Source organism: Callithrix jacchus, chromosome X (assembly GCF_049354715.1).
Source record: "Callithrix jacchus isolate 240 chromosome X, calJac240_pri, whole genome shotgun sequence".
Taxonomy (NCBI): domain Eukaryota; kingdom Metazoa; phylum Chordata; class Mammalia; order Primates; family Cebidae; genus Callithrix; species Callithrix jacchus.
In genome coordinates, this window is record NC_133524.1 from 124,866,868 (window position 1) to 124,886,777 (window position 19,910).

Genomic DNA, 19,910 nt, shown 5'->3' on the forward strand with positions numbered 1-19,910 from the left:
GACTGCCCCTGGGGCATGCCAAAATGCGGAGGTCTGAAAAGGCATCTCAAAAGGCCAGTCTTAGGTTCAATAACAGTGATGCTGTCTACAGGAGTAATTGGGGAAAGTTACAAATCTTGTGATCTCTGGAACAATGGCTAGTTATTGGTTAACTATGCCTACATCTTAGAAGAATTTAGGCATCTCTCATAATCCTAACCTTGTGGTATTTAATTAGTTTTACGAACATGGTTTGGTTTTTGGAAGGACTTATTACCATCCTTGCTTTAAGGTTAAACTACAAGCTAAATTCCTCCCATGGTTAGCTTGGCCAATGCTCAGGAATGAGTAAATATGGCCAGCCTGTGAGGCTAGAAGCAAGATAGAGTCAGCCATGCTAGATTTCTCTGACTGTCAACATCTTTGCAAAGGTGGTTTCAATATTAGGAAGCTCACTTATCCACAGATATAAACTATATTCTATCAGTTCAGTTGGGAATAAAGGAGCTATTTTCATCTCCCATTTGTCTTGCTCTTTTTTCTTAAATATCTGTTGGTTTGGAATTCAAGGTGGTATTTATTGGACTTCCTCTAATCCAAACACCTGAAGGATTGGTCCAAGAATACAGGGAAATAGGCAAGAACTAGAATTAGCAGACTAAAATAACAACAGAAAGATCTTTGGGTGGAGCCAGGAGACATGGCTATAGGCCTTGCAATTATATATAAACAGGATATTTTGAACTTGGCAGTCTATAGCTTACATTAGGCCAAGAGTCTGTTTCATATAATTATGCAATTGGCTTTTATGAGGCCAAAATTAGGCCTAACAAGGCCAAAATTAACTTCTTGGTGAGACATTTCTCCAAATTGATTTGAAGTTCACAGATCATGGACTCCAGCCATTTGGGTAGACTGACATCCCTGGCACAGCTAAAATCAAGATTTCTTCTCTCTGTTGTTTTTCCTTGAGTTAATAATGAGCCTTTAGCAATTCTGAGTACTGAATATGGATAATGAAATTTTACCTGGGATAACTTCCCTAAGGACTATGGATTGGCCTTCTTATTAGTTGTCTGTTGCTACATAACTAACTATCCCAAAACACAGTGGTGTAAGATGGAAAAAAATATCTGACAGTTTCTGTGGTTCAGGAATTTAGGTGCAGCTTAGTTGAATTCTCTGTCTCAGAATACTTCACAGGCTGCAGTCAAGGTGTTGGCCATGACTGTGGTTATCTCAAGGCTCAGTTAGGAGATCTGCTTCCGAGTTCACTCACATGGCTTTTGGGAGAATTCAGTTCCTAAAAGACTGTTGGACTGAGAGTCTCAGCTCTTGCTAGCAAGTTCCTTGTCACATGGCCCTCTCCATAGGGCAGCTCACAACACAGCAGATGGCTTCATCAGCACAAACAACTGAGAACAGCCAGAGAAGAAGAGAATGCTACAAACATGGAAGTCACAGTCTTTGGTAAACTAATTATAGAAGTGACACCCCACCATTTTCATCATATTCTATTTGTTAAAAGCAAGATACTAGGTCCAACCCACACCCAGGGGAAGGGATTTCACAAGGGATGAATTCTAGGAGGCAAAGATCAATGTGGGCCATGAAGGGACAACCATCACCTATTTGTTTTCTAATTGAGAATATGTGGGGCCAGTGATGCAATTATCTTGTAGGTTCTATTAATTCTTTGAACTGTAGGAAACATCGGACACTTGGCATTGAACCAATACAAATTCAGCAGCTCGGAAAGAATTGCATCCATTCCAGTAAGAGACAGTACAGACTAAAACTGCTGAAGAACCCCAGCTCTGCACAGGCCTTGAGAACTTTTCTCATTAAGGTTGAGCATAGTAGGAAACTAGGGAAGATACATGTTTGTCCTTAATTTCTTTTGAACTTTTACTCCCAAAAGAAAGAACACTTTATTTTGAACTTTAAAATCTTTGGATGTAAAAAATTTGGACTTTCATTTATCTGGACTTTAACTGAAAAGCACAGGGGAGTTTGAATTTAAATGTCCCCCTGCAAATGTGATTTTAAAAAAAGATTATATTCAAATTAGTGGCATCTTATTGCTGCACATTATTATTGTAATGTCTTAATGTTATCCTTTGATCTCACTGCACATCCTCTGATAGGATACTTATGACAGTGCAGCTGGTCATTAGAAAGGAAATAGAGTAGGTAATAAATTTGCATCCTTACACAAGGCACAGTCTTGATATTAATTTAATTAATATAGTATTCAAGCACATTTTGGAGCCTTCTGAAAATATCGCCATCTACATTGTCCATCAGCAACCCCACGGGTTTCTACTGGGGGGTTAGCCTCACGAAAGTGGGAGTCAGACTGTCCTCATAAATTGCTTGTTTTCTCCCTTCATGGAGAAGGCTCAATGGTTAAACTCAGTGGGTTAAGAAAAAAATAAACTGAGAAATCCTCAAGTAGATTCTTCTTCCCAACTCCACATGTTTCTTCCCATGTGGGGGCTGTGATATTCTTAAGAAGAGGAGGGGGATTGAGGTGGTTTACCTGGTTGATGAGCTTAGAACAAGGAACTGGGGCATGCATAGTTCTGACCACATTGTTTCTTCTTGGGATATGGCTGACTACAGAGGAGTTGTGTTCTGTTTTGATTCATGCCAAACATTGAGGGGGCCTGGTCCTGTAAGAGGGTTCTGTGATGGTACAGTATACCTTGTGACAGAGGAGGTAAGTCTCTCTAATACAGGGCCACTATATTGGGAAGCCTGTTTGCTCATAGATATAAATTGTGTCCCCATCCTAGTCTTTATCCAATATTAAAGGTGATATTTTACTTTATTGAGACAGGGTCTTTCCCTCTTGCCCAGTCTGGGGTACAGTGACATAATCATAGCTCACTGCAGCCTCAATCTCCCAGGCTCGAGCAATCCTGCCACTTCAGCCTCTCAAGTATCTGGAACTTAAAGGTACACACCACGATGCCCAGCTATTCTTTGATTTTTAAAAAATTTTGTAGAGACAGAGTCTTGCTATGTTGTTCAGGCCAGTCTTGAACTCCTGGACTCAAGTGATCTTCCCACCTTGGCCTCCCAAAGTGCTGGGATTATAGGAGTGAGTCACCACGCCTGGCCTAAAGGTGATCATTTAGACTCCCATCTTCAGATTCCTTTCAATTTCTCAATGGTTCAGAACTCAAGCAAGTAAAAGTGCTGTGCTATTTATTGTTTGCCTTCCCACTCATCACAAACAGAAGTGGTTTGGATATGAAAAGAAATTTGGTTCTCAAGATAGGAGATGGGTACAGAATTCCAGTGAGGAAGAAGTAGAGGGGCCTGCACAGAACAAAGGAAACATGAAAATCTTGAAGGGTCGTTACCCAAAACAAGGAAATGATCCAAAGGGAAATGAATCTTAACCAATGGGCTGAGGGCCACTTTTTAGCTCCCAAAATAATACGACTCTTCTCAGAACTTTACTTTCAAACTAAAAAAAAAAAAAATTCTATACACCGTACAAACACCCACTTAAAAAAATTCTCCTGTTCAACAAGGTCTGAAGTCTGAAGCAGGATTGAGTGACTGTGATAAATAGCAATATGATCAGTGGCCTATTTGCTCTCACAAATTCCTACTGCTTGCAGGGATCTACCTGGGAGTGGGGGATATGAATTTGTAAATAATGTGTTTCTCTGGTTCTGGAAGACTTTCTGTCATTTTCTTATTCTTCTTGACAACTCCCCAATAATTTATGAGCTTCCCTTGATATGTGGAAGGATCAATAGCTCAGAGTGACTTTGGGAACTAAGTGACAAAACGACGCTAATATGCTTCAATGAAAAGCACCACATTTCACTTGCTATGGTCAATATTTGAAGGTGGCAAAACACAGAGGTAAGTCCTTCTTTGTGCATATCTATGTCGCTTCAAATATTTTGAAGCATGGATCTCCATCTAAATGCCAAGGGTGTGGTAGTTTTTCCAAAGAGCTAAGAAACAGCATTAGAGATATAAAGGAGTCCTGTTAGAGGCAGCCATGGAAGTAAAGAATGAACACGTAGGCTCCATCTCCTCCCCAACTGTATCTGAAAGATTTCAGTTTTAATCTGTTTTATATTTCAGAATTTTCTGAAATACATCCCTTGAACAGGTCCAAGGATTTTAAAAGTTTGCAAATCAAACAACACAAAGACAAGCAGACCAGTCAAAAAGTGGGCCAAGGACTGAAACAGAAATTTCTTTGAAAAAGATATAGAAATGGTCAATAAGCACATAAAAAGATGTTCAACATTATTAATTATTAGAGAAATGCCAATCAAAACCACAGTGAGGTACCACTACAATTAGTATGGCTATTACTTAAAACAACAAACACAAAAACTGAAACCTTACACTTTACTATTGAGAATGTAAAATGGTACAGCTGCTATGTAAAATGATATGTTAGCTCCTCAAAAAATTCACAATAGAATTATCACCTCCAGGTACATACAAAAGAATGGAAATCAGGGACTTGAACAGGTATTTGTACACCCATGCCCATAGCAACATTATTCACAATAGCCAATGGTGAATGGAAAAACAAAATGTGGTAGATAGATACAATGAAATGCTTTTCAGCCCTAAAAAGGAAGGAAATTCTGACACATGATGCCACATGGATGAACCTTCAGGATATTAAGCTAAGTGAAATAAACCAGTCACAAAAAGATAAACACTATATGATTCTACTTATATGAGGTACTTAGAGTAGCCAAATTCACACAGGCAGAAAGAATTGGGGGTTGGAGGGTCTGTGGGGAGGGAGTAATGGTACCTTATTGTTTACTGTGTACAGAGTTTTAATTGGGAAGATGAAACATTTCTGGAGATGGATGGATAGTGACGGTTACAAAATAGTGTGAATGTACTTAATGCCACTGAACAGTACAGTTAAAATGGTTCTAATGGCAAATTTTGTCACAATTTTTAAAACTTTGAAAACACGTTCTGTGAAACCTTACAGCTTTGTTGATAATGAGAAGAAATCTTTTGCAATTTATAAGGCAGGAAAGCCTTCATGAAACAGTTCCAATATGTCTTTTAGGATCCAAAATTTAAGAATTTTTTATTTTCTACATGTAAACACTTTGTTTGATGTGAACCACACAGAAACACGCTGAGACCTCAGCACACATTCAAGGATCAAATTCATCCTAGGGGAGAGCTCAGAAAATAGGACACATATGTTTGAGTATGGAGAAAGACCTACAGCTTAGAGGGCTGGATGGTACTTAGCTTTACCCATTGGGGTCAAAATTGTTGACCTGTGTTGCCAGTAGCTTCCATAATGGTTTACTACAAGTACATATTGATAAATAAGGTTCTGAGACCAAGCTGGGAAGAAGAAAAGTTGAAAACTAGAGAGTAAAGTAGATTCCGTTAGACATAGTTAAACCCAGATGCCAAAGTTGGAGCCTGCACAGAAAAGTTTCAGAGGCTGAAGAACACAAAGAAGGTAATAAACACCAAGAGCAGTGAAAAGTCGAGATGTGGGCATAGGCATAGTGTGACGACATTTGGGTGGGAGGAACAGTAGTCCTAAACCATCACTGAATGTCACTCTTAACACTGTGCCACTGGTGAATGTCATCCAGCCTGTCCCCACAATTCTGAATCAGGTTAAGTGAGACTATGACAGGAGAAACTATTGTGCATTCCTTAGAAATAACCCTCAATGCTGGGGAGAAATGTTTGCGGCCCAGAAGAACACTGGAGAAGAGGGGGAGGTGCCATTTCCAAAACAGCCGGTTCACATGTGGCTGATCAAGAATGAAACATAACTCTAAGCTAAGTCACTAGAGGGTTTCCATCATCATCAAGAACTAGGCAGTTCTTGCCCCCAGTGATGTCCCCTTTGAAAAAGTGAGTGCTTCCAAGCACACCTGGAGACTTACAGATCGATATTAGCTAAACATTTAAAAAAGTGATTTATATGTTATATACAAATCTCTATGTCATCTTTGACCTCTCCTTTTCTCTCATGCCCCACATGCCAGTTCTTCAGAAAACCTTTAAACTCTGCCTTCAGAATGCTTTCACTCAGAACTGTCTGCTCGCCGTCTGTTTTTATCATCACCCTAGTCCAAGCCATCATTATCTCTTGCCAAGTAGATAACAGCAGTCTCCTAACTGGTCTCCCTGCTTCCACTTCTACCTCCCAGTGGTCTGCTCTAGACAAAGCCATCAGAAGGAGGTATTTAAATTGTAAATTAGCACATTTAATGCTATTCCTATCAAACTACCAGTGTCATTTTTCACAGTTAAAAAATATTATTCTAAAATTCATATGGAGCCCAAAAAAAGCCTGAAGCCAAAGCGATCCTAAGCAAACCGAACAAAGCTGCAGGCATCACATTACCCCATTTCAAACTACACTACAAGGTTACAGAAAATAAAACAGCATGATACTGGTGCAAAAAACAGACACATATACCAATGTAGCAGAAGTGAGAACCCAAAAATAAATCTGCACAACCACAGCCATCTGATTTTTGACAAGGTTAAAAAAAATAAGCAATGGGGAAAAGACTCTCTATTCAATAAATGGTATTGAGATAATTGGTAACTGGCTGTCTATATGAAGAAAAATGAAACTTGAGCCCTACCTTTTACCATATACAAAAATTAACTGAAAATGGACTAAAGATTGAAATGTAAGACCTGAAACTATTAAAAATCCTAGAAGAAAACCTAGAAAATAACCTGCTCAATATTGGCCTTAGCAAATAATTTATGGCTAAATTCTCAAAAGCAATTGCAACAAAAACAAAAATTGACAGTGGGACCTAATCTAACTAAAGAGCTTGTGCATAGCAAAAGAAACTATCAAGGGAGTAAACAGACAACCTACATAATGGGAGAAAATGTTCACAAACTATGTACCCAAAGGTCTAATATCCATGACCTATACAGAACCTAAACAAATCAACAAGCAAAAAACCAATAGCCCCATTAAATAATGGGCAAAGGACATGAATAGATACTTCTCAAAAGAAGACATACAAGCAGCCAAAAACCACGTGAAAAAATGCTTGTCATCACTCATCATCAGAGAAATGCAAATCAAAACCACAAGAAGCCATATCACACCAGTCAGAATGGCTATTATTAAAATGTCAAAAAAACAACAGATGTTGGTGAGGCTGCAGAGAAAAAGCAATGCTTCTATACTGTTGGTGGCAATGTAAATTAGTCCAGCCACTGTGGAAAGTTGTTCGGCAATTTCTCGATAAACTTAGAACTATCATTCAATCCAGCAATCCCATTATGGGTATATATCCAAAAGAAAACAAATCATTCTACCAAAAAGAAACATGCACTCTCATGTTCATCACAGCAGTATTCATAATAGCAAAGAAATGAAATCAACCCAGGTGCCCATCAGTGGTGGGTTGGATAAAGAAAATGTGGTACATATACACCATGGAATAGTATACTGCCATAAAAAAGAATAATATCATTTCCTTTGCAGCCACACAGATGCAGCTAGAAACCATTAACCTAAGCAAACTAATGCAGAAACAGAAAACTAAACATTGTTCTCTACAAGAGAGGGGACAGAGGCAAAGGGGTAAGGTTTGGAAAATAATACTTTTTGGTACTATATTCACTACTGGGATGACAGATTCATTGTACTACAAACCTCAGCATCATGCAATATACCTTTGTAACAAACCTGCATGTGTATCCCCTGATTCTAAAAGAACAGTTGATAAAAAAGAAGGTTCTGACCTCATAAATTGGTTGTGGAGATTAAATCAGTTAATGTAAATCAAAAATATAAACCAGATTATTTACATGATGTACAAAAAAGACAGTATAACATAGTGCTACTGCTAAGAGTATAGCTCTGGAGCTAGACTGCCATGGTTCAAATTCCAGCTGCATTATTTGCTAATTTTATGACTTTAGCCAAGGAACTTAATCTCTCTGTGTACCTTTCCCTCACCTTTATAATGAAGATAATATTACTAACTACAATACAGATATGTTTGAAGATTACATGAGTTGATACACCCAAAGCACCTCGAATAGTGCCTGGAACCATAAATATTAGCTATTGTTATCATGTTACTCACCTGTTCAAAATCCTTCATAGTATTTCCATCATGCTTAGAATAAAATCCAAGGTCTGTACTATACCCCACAAGACCCTTCAGGAATTTCCCCTACATACCTCCTTGATTTCACTTCCTATCACTCTTGCCCGCCCTATTCACTTTATTTGCACTTGCCTCCTTGCTGTTACTAAAATACACCAGACATTTTAAAACATATAGTTGATAACTTCATTAGCTTATTCAACAAATATTTGTTGAGTACCTACTACATAATAAGAACTTCTCTTAGTACTTAAAATACATCAACGAAAAAAGCAAACAAAAATCTATTCCCTTTATGCATAAATCTATGCCCTTCTCCCTCCCACCTTTGTTTCCTGAATCCTATTTCCCTAATCAAATCAAAGATAAATGAAAGTTGGCCTGGAAGAATGTGAGGCCAGGCAGCGGCAAGACGAAAGAGTAAAAGGCAAGTGAAAGATATGGGTGTCAGGTTTCAATAAATTAGGTGGTTTATCAAAGAGTCCCTAGACCTCAGGACTTGCTTGCTGTCCACTCAGTCCAGAGCTGCACCAGTCTTTCAGATCAGCTAGTCCCATCTTCCCTGGGCAAGGCCCATGAACAGAAAATTAATTACATTCATGTTGCCAACAGATACATAGAAGGATTTCTATTCTACATTGTGAGAAAATGACATCTTTTAATAACCCAGTAAGTATGGCATGAGCCAATAAGTCACTGCAGAAGGAGCAATTTAGGAGATTATTTTTAAACATGTGACTGAATTATTGAGAAATGGATAATAAATGTATTTATGAATGCAGGCTGAGAGGGAAACATTCACATCACTTTTTCAGCTCATTACTGAGCTGACTTCTGAGTTTCAAGACTTCTTTTTTTTTCTAAAAGGTGACCAGGAACATAGATTTCTGAGCCAGTCTAACAGGAGCCCAAGGCACTCTTGGCCTAGGCCCCAGATGGCCTCTCCTAGACACTTCACAGCCCTCATATACAGAGGCCCCTTTGCAGCAGTGATTAGCCAAGGAGCAGAATGATAAGGCAAAATGAGGACACTTCCTCAAGACTTTTGGTTTTGGGGGCCTGCAAATGTTACAGGATTCAGGCTTCAGAAGCAGCCTGAGGGCGCTGGGGATTAAAGAAAAAGATGGACAGTTAGCTCACCACTAACAAACCCTACTCCCCTCTCGATCCTTTTTTAGCACTGAGCCTAGCTGACTACTGCCTGCCTAAGGCGACAGGCAGTTAAGCTGTTGCTGAATGGAACTTCTTGTTTCCAGGAATCTGGTAGTAAATCCTTATTTGAAGTAAAAAAAATACCCTATAATTCTGCACATCTACACTGTATCAATTTTCTATTTTTTCACTGTGTATTTTTAACTGCATAAGTACTATATGGATATACTCCTTTCATAATGCAATTGGTACACAATAAAAAGACTCCACTGCCTTCTCATTCTCTTCCCCTCCCCTAGAGAACCACTAAGATCAGTTTGCTTTATATCCTCCAATGCCTTTTCCTATCATTGTTTTCTATTCTTGCTTCCATTCTTGTGTATGTATATATATAAATTTATGAAGTTGCTTGGTGGGATTTTTCTTTTATACAAATAGTGTCAAGCTACATATAAGTGTATTTTCTGCTTCTATTTTATTCTTAACAATGTGTCTTAGAGATTTTTCATGTCAGTAGACACAGAACTATTTTATTCTTTTTAAACAGATATGTAATATTCCCTAATAGGGCTGAACCCTTCTTTACTTATTCAGTTACCTTGTGTGGAGAGGTCGTGGATTAGGTCAATTTCATGCAGCAAAGAGCATTCTTATACATACCTTGTGAGGCATACAGGTTGAGTATCATTTGGCTGAAATGCTTGGGACCAGAAGTGTTTTGGATTTCTAATTCTTTGTCGGATTGTTGGAATATTTGGGTTACTACCAGTTCAACAGCCCTAACGTGAAATCTGAAATGCTCCAACGAGCATTTCCTTTGAGCACCACGTTGGCACTCAAAAAATTTCAGATTTTGGAGTATTTTGATTTCAAATTTTTGGACTAGGGATGCTCGACTTGTATTTTCAAATGTTTCCCTAGGCTCTATATGTAGAGGTAGAATTGATATAGTGAAGAGAAAGCAGACATGTTAGAGTTTAATAGATACAGCCAAAGTACATTCCAAAAAGACTGTGCCAATTTATACTCCCCAACAGTAAACTAGAGTTGCCATTTCTCTGTACTCTTATTAACACTAGATTTTTTTGTTTTTTGAGACAAGTGATCCACCTGCTCTAGCCTACCAAATTGCTGGGATTACAGGCATGAGCCATCATGCCCAGCCTCAATTTGCAATTCCATGATTACTACTGAAGTATAATATATTTTCAAAAGTCTAGTGAGCTTTGAACTGTCTAGTCTTAACCTTTGCACTTCTCTATTTGGCAGTTTGTCAGTAAATATTTTCTTCTGTTGTACTTGCTATGCTGATCTCACTTTAAGTGAGATCCATCTCTACTGATGAGATTTAAAAAACATAGCAAACAACTAAGCTATAGCAAACAAAGACACAAACCCTTCCATTTATATTTTCAAACTCTCTACATCCTAAAGTTCACATCTTTAAATTTATTTTAATCAGATTGTACCGAAGTATGAGTGTTAGTAGGAGCCCACAGGTGAGTGGCCCTGAGAAACAACTTCTGTCTGAAGAATACATGAAAGAGTGACTTTGTGATCATCAGGTCCCCTGTTGTCCCTCTTCTATAAAGCTGAAAAAAAAAACTTCAGTATTTGATCCAGAATCCCTTGTAATGTGCTCCTCAAATTCTTCCCAGGGCACCCAAATTCTATACCTAACATGGTATATTTTATGGGCTCCCATGTTCTCTTCACTTGGACCACTCTTGCAATTTCTGAAAGATGCCTGTATACACAATAACATCTTTTCCTTTGTCAGGTTAACCACTCAGGGATTCAGTTTTGGTTTATTTTCCTAAAACATATTTTACTCTCGATAGCACATATTCTTTTTTTCTTTTCTTTTATTGTACTTTAAGTTCTGGGGTACATGTGCAGATCTTGCAGGACTGTTACATAGGTATACACATGCCATGGTGGTTTGCTGCCTCCATCCCCCCATCACCTACATTAGGTATTTCTCCTAATAGTATCCCTCCCCAATCTCCCCACCTCCTGATATCCCTCCTCTAACCCCTCACACCCCAACAGACCCCAGTGTGTGGTGTTCCCCTCCCTGTGTCCATGTGCTCTCATTGTTCAACACTCACTTATGAGAGAACATGCAGTGTTTGGTTTTCTGTTCTTGTGTCAGTTTGCTGAGAATGATGGTTTCCAGATTCATCTGTGTCCCTGCAAAGGACATGAACTCATCATTTTTTATGGCTGCATAGTATTCCATGGTGTATATGTGCCACATTTTCTTTATTCAGTCTATCCTTGATGGGCATTTGGGTTGCTTCCAAATCTTTGCTATTGTAAACAGTGCTGCAATGAACATACGTGTGCATGTGTCTTTATAATAAAACGATTTGTAATCCTTTGGGTATATACCCAGTAATGGGATTGCTGGGTCAAATGGTATTTCTATTTCTAGATCCTTGAGGGATTGCCACACTGTCTTCCACAATGGTTGAACTGATTTACACTCCCACCAACAGTGTGAAAGCATTCCTATTTCTCCACATTCTCTCCAGTATCTGCTGTCCCCAGATTTTTTAATGATCACCATTCTAACTTCTGTGAGATGGTATCTAAATGTGATTTTAATTTGCATTTCTGTAATGACCAGTGACGATGAGCGGGACTTTTTCATATGTTTTTTTGGCCGCATAAATGTCTTCTTTTGAAAAGTGTGTGTCCATATCCTTTGCCCTCTTTTTGATGAGGTTGTTTTGTTCTTGTAAATTTGTTTTAGTTCTTTGTAGATTCTGGATATTAGCCCTTTGACATATGAGTAGCTTGCAAATTTTTTTCTCATTCTGTCTGTTGCCAGTTCACTCTGATGATTGTTTCTTTTGCTGTGCAGAAGCTCTTAAGTTTGATTAGATCCCATTTTTCTATTTTGGCTTTTGTCGCCATTGCCTTTGGTGTTTTAGTCATGAAGTCCTCGCCTATGCCTATGTCCTGAATGGTATTGCCTAGGCTTTCTTCTAGGGTTTTTATGGTGTTAGGTCTTACATTTAAATATTTAATCCATCTGTTGTTAATTTTTGCATAGGGTATAAGGAAGGGGTCCACTTTCAGCTTTCTGCAGATGGCTAGCCAGTTTTCCCAACACCAGTTATTAAACAAGGAATCCTTTCCCCGTTGCTTTTGTCAGGTTTGTCAAAGATCAGATGGTTGTAGGTTGTGTGTTTACTCCCTTGATAGCTTCCTTTGCTGTACATAAGCTCTTTAGTTAAACTAGGTCCCACTTGTCAACTTTTGTTTTTGTTGCAGTTGCTTTTGAGGATTTAGTCATAAATTCTTTCCCAAGGTCCATGTCCAGAATGGTGTTTCTGATGTTTTCTTCTAGGGTTTTTAATAGTTTCAAATCTTACATTTAAATATTTACCCCATCTCCGGTTAAGTTTTGTAGATGGTGAAAAGTTGAAGTCCAATTTCATTCTTCTCCATATGGATACTATATCTACCAACAGCATTTATTGAACAGGGAGTTCTTTTCCCCATTGCTCAATAATACGTTTTTAAATAGACTTTGAGTTTCCTATGTGTGGTTAACATGCTTTACACTACTTTCTAATTTTTCCTTACTAATTTCCCATTTTGGGGACAGTTTACTTAACTAGAACTGAGGGACTTTCACATACAATGTTCTGATTTTCCCTCTTTGACCAGAATTTTGAACTCCACTTTTCTGTGGCTACCACACCAATGTGACTTATCCACAGCCGCTCTCTGTATCCTTTCCTGGTTATGTTCCAAAGCCCAAGTCAGTTTATTTCCTTTTCCTGTGGTTTCTAAGACAGCTTATTTATAGAAGCAATCATTCAGAGCCTCTAGAAAATGCACCACTTCTCAGGGATATTATTCAAGATATTTAACAACCATATGGCCCAGACACAAACCAGTATCACTGGATGTCTGAACAGGGCAAATACTGGTCTTAACATCATGCTAACATCAATTGGCTAAACGCCACTCTTTCTTGCATTTGCTTCTCCATGACATTGTCTGCCAAGCCCTGTCTCTGCTATCAAATCATCTTTTTGTCCCCAAAACTTTATTCATTAATTTGACACACATTTATCAAGAGGCTCTAAAGTTCCTTATATTAAGACACTGTGTTAGAACAGGCCTTCTTAACCTCAGCACCACTGACATTTGTAGCAGAATAGTTCTTTGTTGGAGGGAGGACTGCCTTTGCATTGTAGGATTTTTAGCAGCAACCCTGGTCTCTATCAGCATCATGATGATTAATCATGATGAGCATTTTTTTAAGTTTTAATTTTTTATTGTCTTTTTATCCAATAGTTTTATTTTTAAAAAATATTTTATTTCTATAGGTTTTGGGGGAACAAGTGGTGTTTGACTACATAAGTAAGTTCTTTAGTGGTGATTTGTCAGATTTTGGTACACCCATCACCCTAGCAGTGTACACCGCACCATATTTGTAGTATTTTATTCCTCACCCCCTTCCCACTCTTTTCCCCTGAGTCCCCAAAGTCCATTGTGTTATTCTTATGCCTTTCCATCCTCATAGCTTAGTCCCCACTTATGAGTGAGAACATAGAGTGTTTGATATTTTATTTCTGAGTTACTTCACTTAGAATAATAGTCTCCAATCTCATACAGGTCGCTGCAGATGCCATAAATTCATTCCTTTTTATGGCTGAGTACTATTCCATCACATATATACATATGTGTGTGTGTGTGTTTGCACGCGCGTGTATGACAGTTTCTTTTCTTTTCCTTTTTTTTTTTTTTTAAGACAGAGTCTCGCTCAGTCTCCCAGGTTGCAGTGCAATGGTGCAATCTTGGCTCACTGCAACCTCCGCCTCTTGGGTCCAAGCAATTCTCCTGCCTCAGCCTCCCAAGTAGCTGGAATTATAGGCATCTGCCACAGCACCCAGCTAATTTTTGTATTTTTTAGTAGAGATGGGTTTTCACCATGTTGGCCAGGCTGGTCTTGAACTCCTGACCTCAGGTGATCCACTTGCCTCGGCCTCCCAAAGTGCTGGGATTACAAGTGTGAGCCACCACGCCCAGCCATGACAGTTTCTTTATCCACTTGTCAACTCATGGGCATTCGGGTTGGTTCCATGATTTTGAAATTGCGCATTGTGCTGCTATAAACGTGCGTGTGCAAGTATCTTTTTCGTATAATGTCTTCCTTTCCTCTGGGTAGACACCCAGTAGTGGGATTGCTGGATCAAATGGTAGATCTACTTTTAGTTCTTTAAGGAATCTCCACACTGTTTTCCATAGTGGCTGTATTAGTTTACATTCCCACCAGTAGTGTAGAAGTGGTCCCTGTTCACTGCATCCACGCCAACATCTACTATTTTTTTATTTTTTTATTATGGCCATTCTTGCAGGAGTGAGGTGGTATCACATTGTGGTTTTGATTTGCATTTCCCTGATCATTAGTGATATTGAGCATTTTTTTCATATGTTAGTTGATCATTTGTATATCTTTTGAGGTAGGGGCTGTTACCATTTGTTTTAAAGATGAGGAAACTGAGATGTGGAGAGGTTAAGTGGCCCAAGGTCATACATCATTTAGTGGTGGACCCAGAGCCCAAACACTCGGCTACTACACAGCACTGCTTCAATGAAGATAAAGAAGAGAAATAATTATGAGGAAGACGAAGGGAAATAAGTAATTAAGCTTGTCTCCTGCCTCTTCCAATTAGTCAAGTGTGGTCCCAGTGGCATGAGAAAGATGTTCCCTATTGGAAATGCCCCCAACCACTTTGGAACTTGATTGTGACCACCTCAGCACCAGGTGCCACAGACCCAAGGTCAAGTGCCACTGGCAGGTCCTAAAGTTGTATTCCAGAGGGGATATGAAGTCAGTAAGAACTAGTAGCCTTGTTCAAGGTCAGAGATGCAAGAGATTAAAGTCCAAATTATTTAACAGTATCTTACTATCCATTCACTTCCCTATGTGCCAAAGAAACAAAACCACTTGCTGAGGAAGAAGATGCTCAAGGTCAGAAGAGCATGAGACCCAGAAGCCAGAATAATAAACTATTAGTGAGAAAGTCCACCCAAGATCAGTCTTTAGATAAAAGCTCTGAATGGTCCTCCACCAAAGAGAAGCATCTCCACTGAATGTTGAATACTTGTTTCTCTTCCTTATTCTTTTTGATTCTGTAATACAGAATCTTTGATGACTTTATTTTCACTATTTGCCAAATGCACCAAAGATCACTATTCCAGGTAAGCAAAAAATAAAAAAGTCAGTTTTGCTATAACATGACATATTCTTTAAAAATGACTGTACTACAAAAAAAATCATACCTTAAAAAGTACAGGGCTTATGAGGAAAATGGGGTTGGGGAATAACAGTAAAAACATCAGTGACACATTTAAAACCAGACAGTAATGGCAGGACAGTTTTACATATGTTAATGGTTAAGAAATACATAAACTATACAATAAATATGATACTTTGCCTTGGAAAGAACTAAAGTTTGTTTGTGGACGTGGGTGTTGCAGTTCGTGAGTTATTGTGGAGTGATGAAAAGAGGGTTACCTGAAATCAGATGGAAAGTTGTAACACTAAATATGGATGGGTGTGGTTGATAGATGTTTGAGACGTGTGTTTTATGTATTACCACACAGCTCGGTTGAGCTAAATGTAATTTTCCGCATTCACCTAGTGTTTCTTGCTGATGGAATCATGCTCAAGCAAACACGAAATTCATGTCATACTCAAATTGTTCCCTAATACATCAATTGCATTGGAACAAATTCGCATTTTCAAAACAGACATTATAGCAGAACTGACTTACAGTGCTTTAGCTAGTAAGAAGATGGAAGACAGCGGCAAAATGGAGGATTATCAAGGATGATCAGTCTCTAATGAAATCTCCAGGCCACCTTCCCATGCTACTGTGAAGGCATACCTCTACAACAAATAAAAATTATTTTTTATATTTTCCTTTTTGTTCCAAGATTCTAAAACAAAATATTGTGGGGGCTGCAGGTCATTTTCATCCCCTATTGTGAGAGTACTGTCCAGGATCTGCTGCATTCTCCAGACAGACAGGACAAATAAAGGAGGAGGTGCCAATGGCCATTTGACACTTAGAGAAACTTCCCATCAAGCAGTGCTTAAAGAGTAGCCCAACAGAACTGGATAGACAGAAACAGCTTTAAATTTCCATTTTTAATGCTTTCCCTTGATTTTGTACTTTTGTACATCTGATTCCCTCCACCCAGGATAATCTCTCCCCATTTGTGGTGGTTTTGAAAATATAACCACAGATTCTCGGATATTCCTCCACATCAAGAGGTGGAGTCTAATCCCCCTCCCCTCGGCCTGGACTTGGCAACCCACTGAGCGATTACTTCCAAGATCAGGTTATGAAAAAGACTGTGGCCTGCAGTTTGGTTTTTTTCTCTCTTTTACTTGGATCACCTGCTCTGAGGGAAGCCAGCTGCCATGCTGCAAGGTACCCTAGGGAGAGGCCCCCATGGCCAGGAGCTAATGCCTGCAGACAACCATGAGTGAGCTTGGAAGAAGAGTCTCCAATCCCAGCTGGGCCTTGAGATGACAACACTCCCTCTAGCAGATTTCACTGCAATCTCATGAGAGACCCTGAGCTAGATCCACTCTGGTAAGCCACTTTTCGATTCTCAACCTTCAGATACTGCCGGCATGAGATAATAAACATTTGTTGTTTTATCCTGACACATTTTGAGGTCATATGTTATGCAGCAATAGGTCACTACGACTCTTCCCCATTAGATTCACTTCTATTTGTTCTTAAAACAAGCCCCTGAAGTGTAACCTAGTCCCTGAAATTATCCTGACCATGTTCTGCTACTGAGCCTATGGAGGAATTTTTGTTCTTTAATTTTGGTTATTTTCGTTGTCAGTTCTTAAATTTCTAGTTGGTTTTTGTTTATATATATTTTTTATTCTTTGCTGAGGCTTTCTACTTTTCCCTTCCTTTCCAGGGTTTTGTTCTTGCTTGCTGGCATATTTTTATAATAACTGATTTAAAATCTTTTCAGATAAGTCCAACATCTGTCATGTTGTATTGGCATCTGTTGATTGTCTTTTTTCATGCAAACTGAGATTTTCCTGATTCTTCAGATGCCTAATAGTCTTGGATTGTATCCTGGATGCTTTGACTATTACCACATACATCTTGGAACTTGTTTAAATCTATAGAGAATGTTGATGTTTTGTTTTAGCAGTCACAAGTTCCAATACACCTTCTGTGGGTTGTAGTTCCAAAGGCCATTCCATTTTCAAGACCTTTGCAGCACTATCCAGGTATGCCTGCAAGCCCACCACTCATTAGATGGTCTGGGACCTGAGTGGTCTATCTGTTTGTTCAGTTCTCAAAGTCTTTAGTCTGCTATATAGAGTCTAATCCACACATGTTTACTCAGGAGTGAGCTCAGGAGTTAATAAAGAATTTATGTGAGCTTACTTGTTACAAACTTCTCAATTTCTATGATCTCTTTATTACTTTCTGGTTCTCTGAGATCTTCTTTTTAGTCATCAGACCTGAAAAGTGGGCTTTAATTACCCTGCTTTGCTACACAATTTTACAACTGTTCCCTTGTTTAGTACCAAGTGGTGGGAGACAGAGACAAGAAAAAAAGCAATGGCATTTGGTCCAACCCTCTTTGAATCACAGATCCACCAAAAGGAGAAGTAAATTCCCCACCCTCAGAGTATCAGCTCCTGCAAGCTCTAACTTTCATCAGCTGCCACCATTGCCACAGGATCTCTCAGGAGGTAGAGTACAAGGAATCACAGAAAAGGAGGAGGAAAAAAATGGGAGATTTCCACACTAAGTGTTGGGAGTTCACTTTTCCACTCCTTGAGCCAATATTACATTGCTTCCCCTATAACTCTCTCTATCTAATCCCTGGTACCCACTCCCAAGTTGCTGGTGTACTGAGTTCAGGCCTGGGTATACCAGAGGGACAAACATGGTATACTCACAGCCAGTTCAGTGGTACTTTTGGATTCTGTTTCTTTATCAATATGCTACCATTTACTTCTCAGACTCCGCCATGCTCCATTCATTCTGGTGAGGTTTTATAGCTATATACAGGCGAGACAGGGTAGGATGAGCTTACTCCATCTAATCCATAACTGGAACTCCATGATTGATGCTATGCTAAAATTATCTAGTTTAGCTTTTTTATTTCTTCCTGGGAGCTCCTTGAGAAGAGAGATTTTGTGTATCCCTCACAACTAGAACAGAGCTTGGAATAACATTGGTAATTAATAAATTATTCTGCAAAGAATGAATGAATGAAAGACTAACCAGGGAAATCTACCCATTCCTAGAGTCCAAAATCAAGGAAACCAATGTGGCAGCTTGAGTGTGGAACAGAACTTATACCAGTGGGAAAGGGTTCCAGTGTCTTCTTCAATAGAGTCACTTTCTTCCACAGAGGGCCTTTGATGGCAATGGCCCCATCTTTGCAATTTAATCCAATATTAGTTCCATAGCAGAGACTTTAGACATAGTAATAAAAGGAGAGGTATATATATATAAAAATTACTATCAATCAAAACATTTTGATGAGCAAGCTCATACAACATCCTTTATGCTAGGCACAGAGGACAACAGAAAATGATGCTGCATTGCCCCTATTCTCAAGGAACTCACAGTTACAATATAGTTAGAATTTATAAGACTAACTTATACTAAGTGTATTAATTCATTCTCACACTGCTATGAAGAATACCCGAGACTGGGTAATTTATAAAGAAAAGAGGTTTAATTGACTCACAGCTCTGTATGGCTGGAAAGGCCTCAGGAAATTTACAATCATGGCAGAAGGCAAAGGGAAAGAAAGGTACCTTCTTCACAGGGCAGCATGAAGGAGAAGTGCAAGCCAGGGAAATGCCAGACACATACAATCATCGGATCTCCTGAGACTTACTCACTGTCACCAGAACATCATGGGGGAAATCACCCTCATGATCCAGTTACCTCTATCTGGTCCTGCCCTTGACACATGGGGATTATGGAGATCACAATTCAAGATGAATCTAGGTGGGGACACAGAGCCAAACCATATCACTAAGCAATAGAATAAAATTAAAGACGTGATATAAGGAAATGCTTAATAACTGTGAAGAGTACCGTAGCAATTCAATAGAGGTGCAGATCAGTGTAGGCTACCATACCGACAGAGGAAGGGGCAGGACTCAAGATAAGTCTTGACCTATGAGTTCTAGTGTAGTAATTGAAGGTCTTTTCAGAAAGTTTTAGCAGTACAAGCAAAGGTGTGAAGACAGGGAAGGACATTAAGAACAGATGGGCCTCTCTAGAGAAAAGAATACATTTGATGAGCCATGGAAGGCATCATAATCCATACTTATTGCTGTATGCTGGCCATATTATCAAATAATATCAAAATTCCATAGATGGCAGAAATCTTCACTTACTCAACCCTATCCAAACCAGTGCCTGAGGCCTCTATTGTTTTGTGCATCTAGTTCTCTGACCCTTCTCCCAAATGACACACACTGTCTCTCTCTGACCACATTGACCCATTTAAAATTGTGCTAATCAGTATTGCTCCCAGGACTTTTTTGGGAAATATCAGAAAAGAAAGTTCTCTTTCTGTTGAAGTTGTTAGGATACCACATGG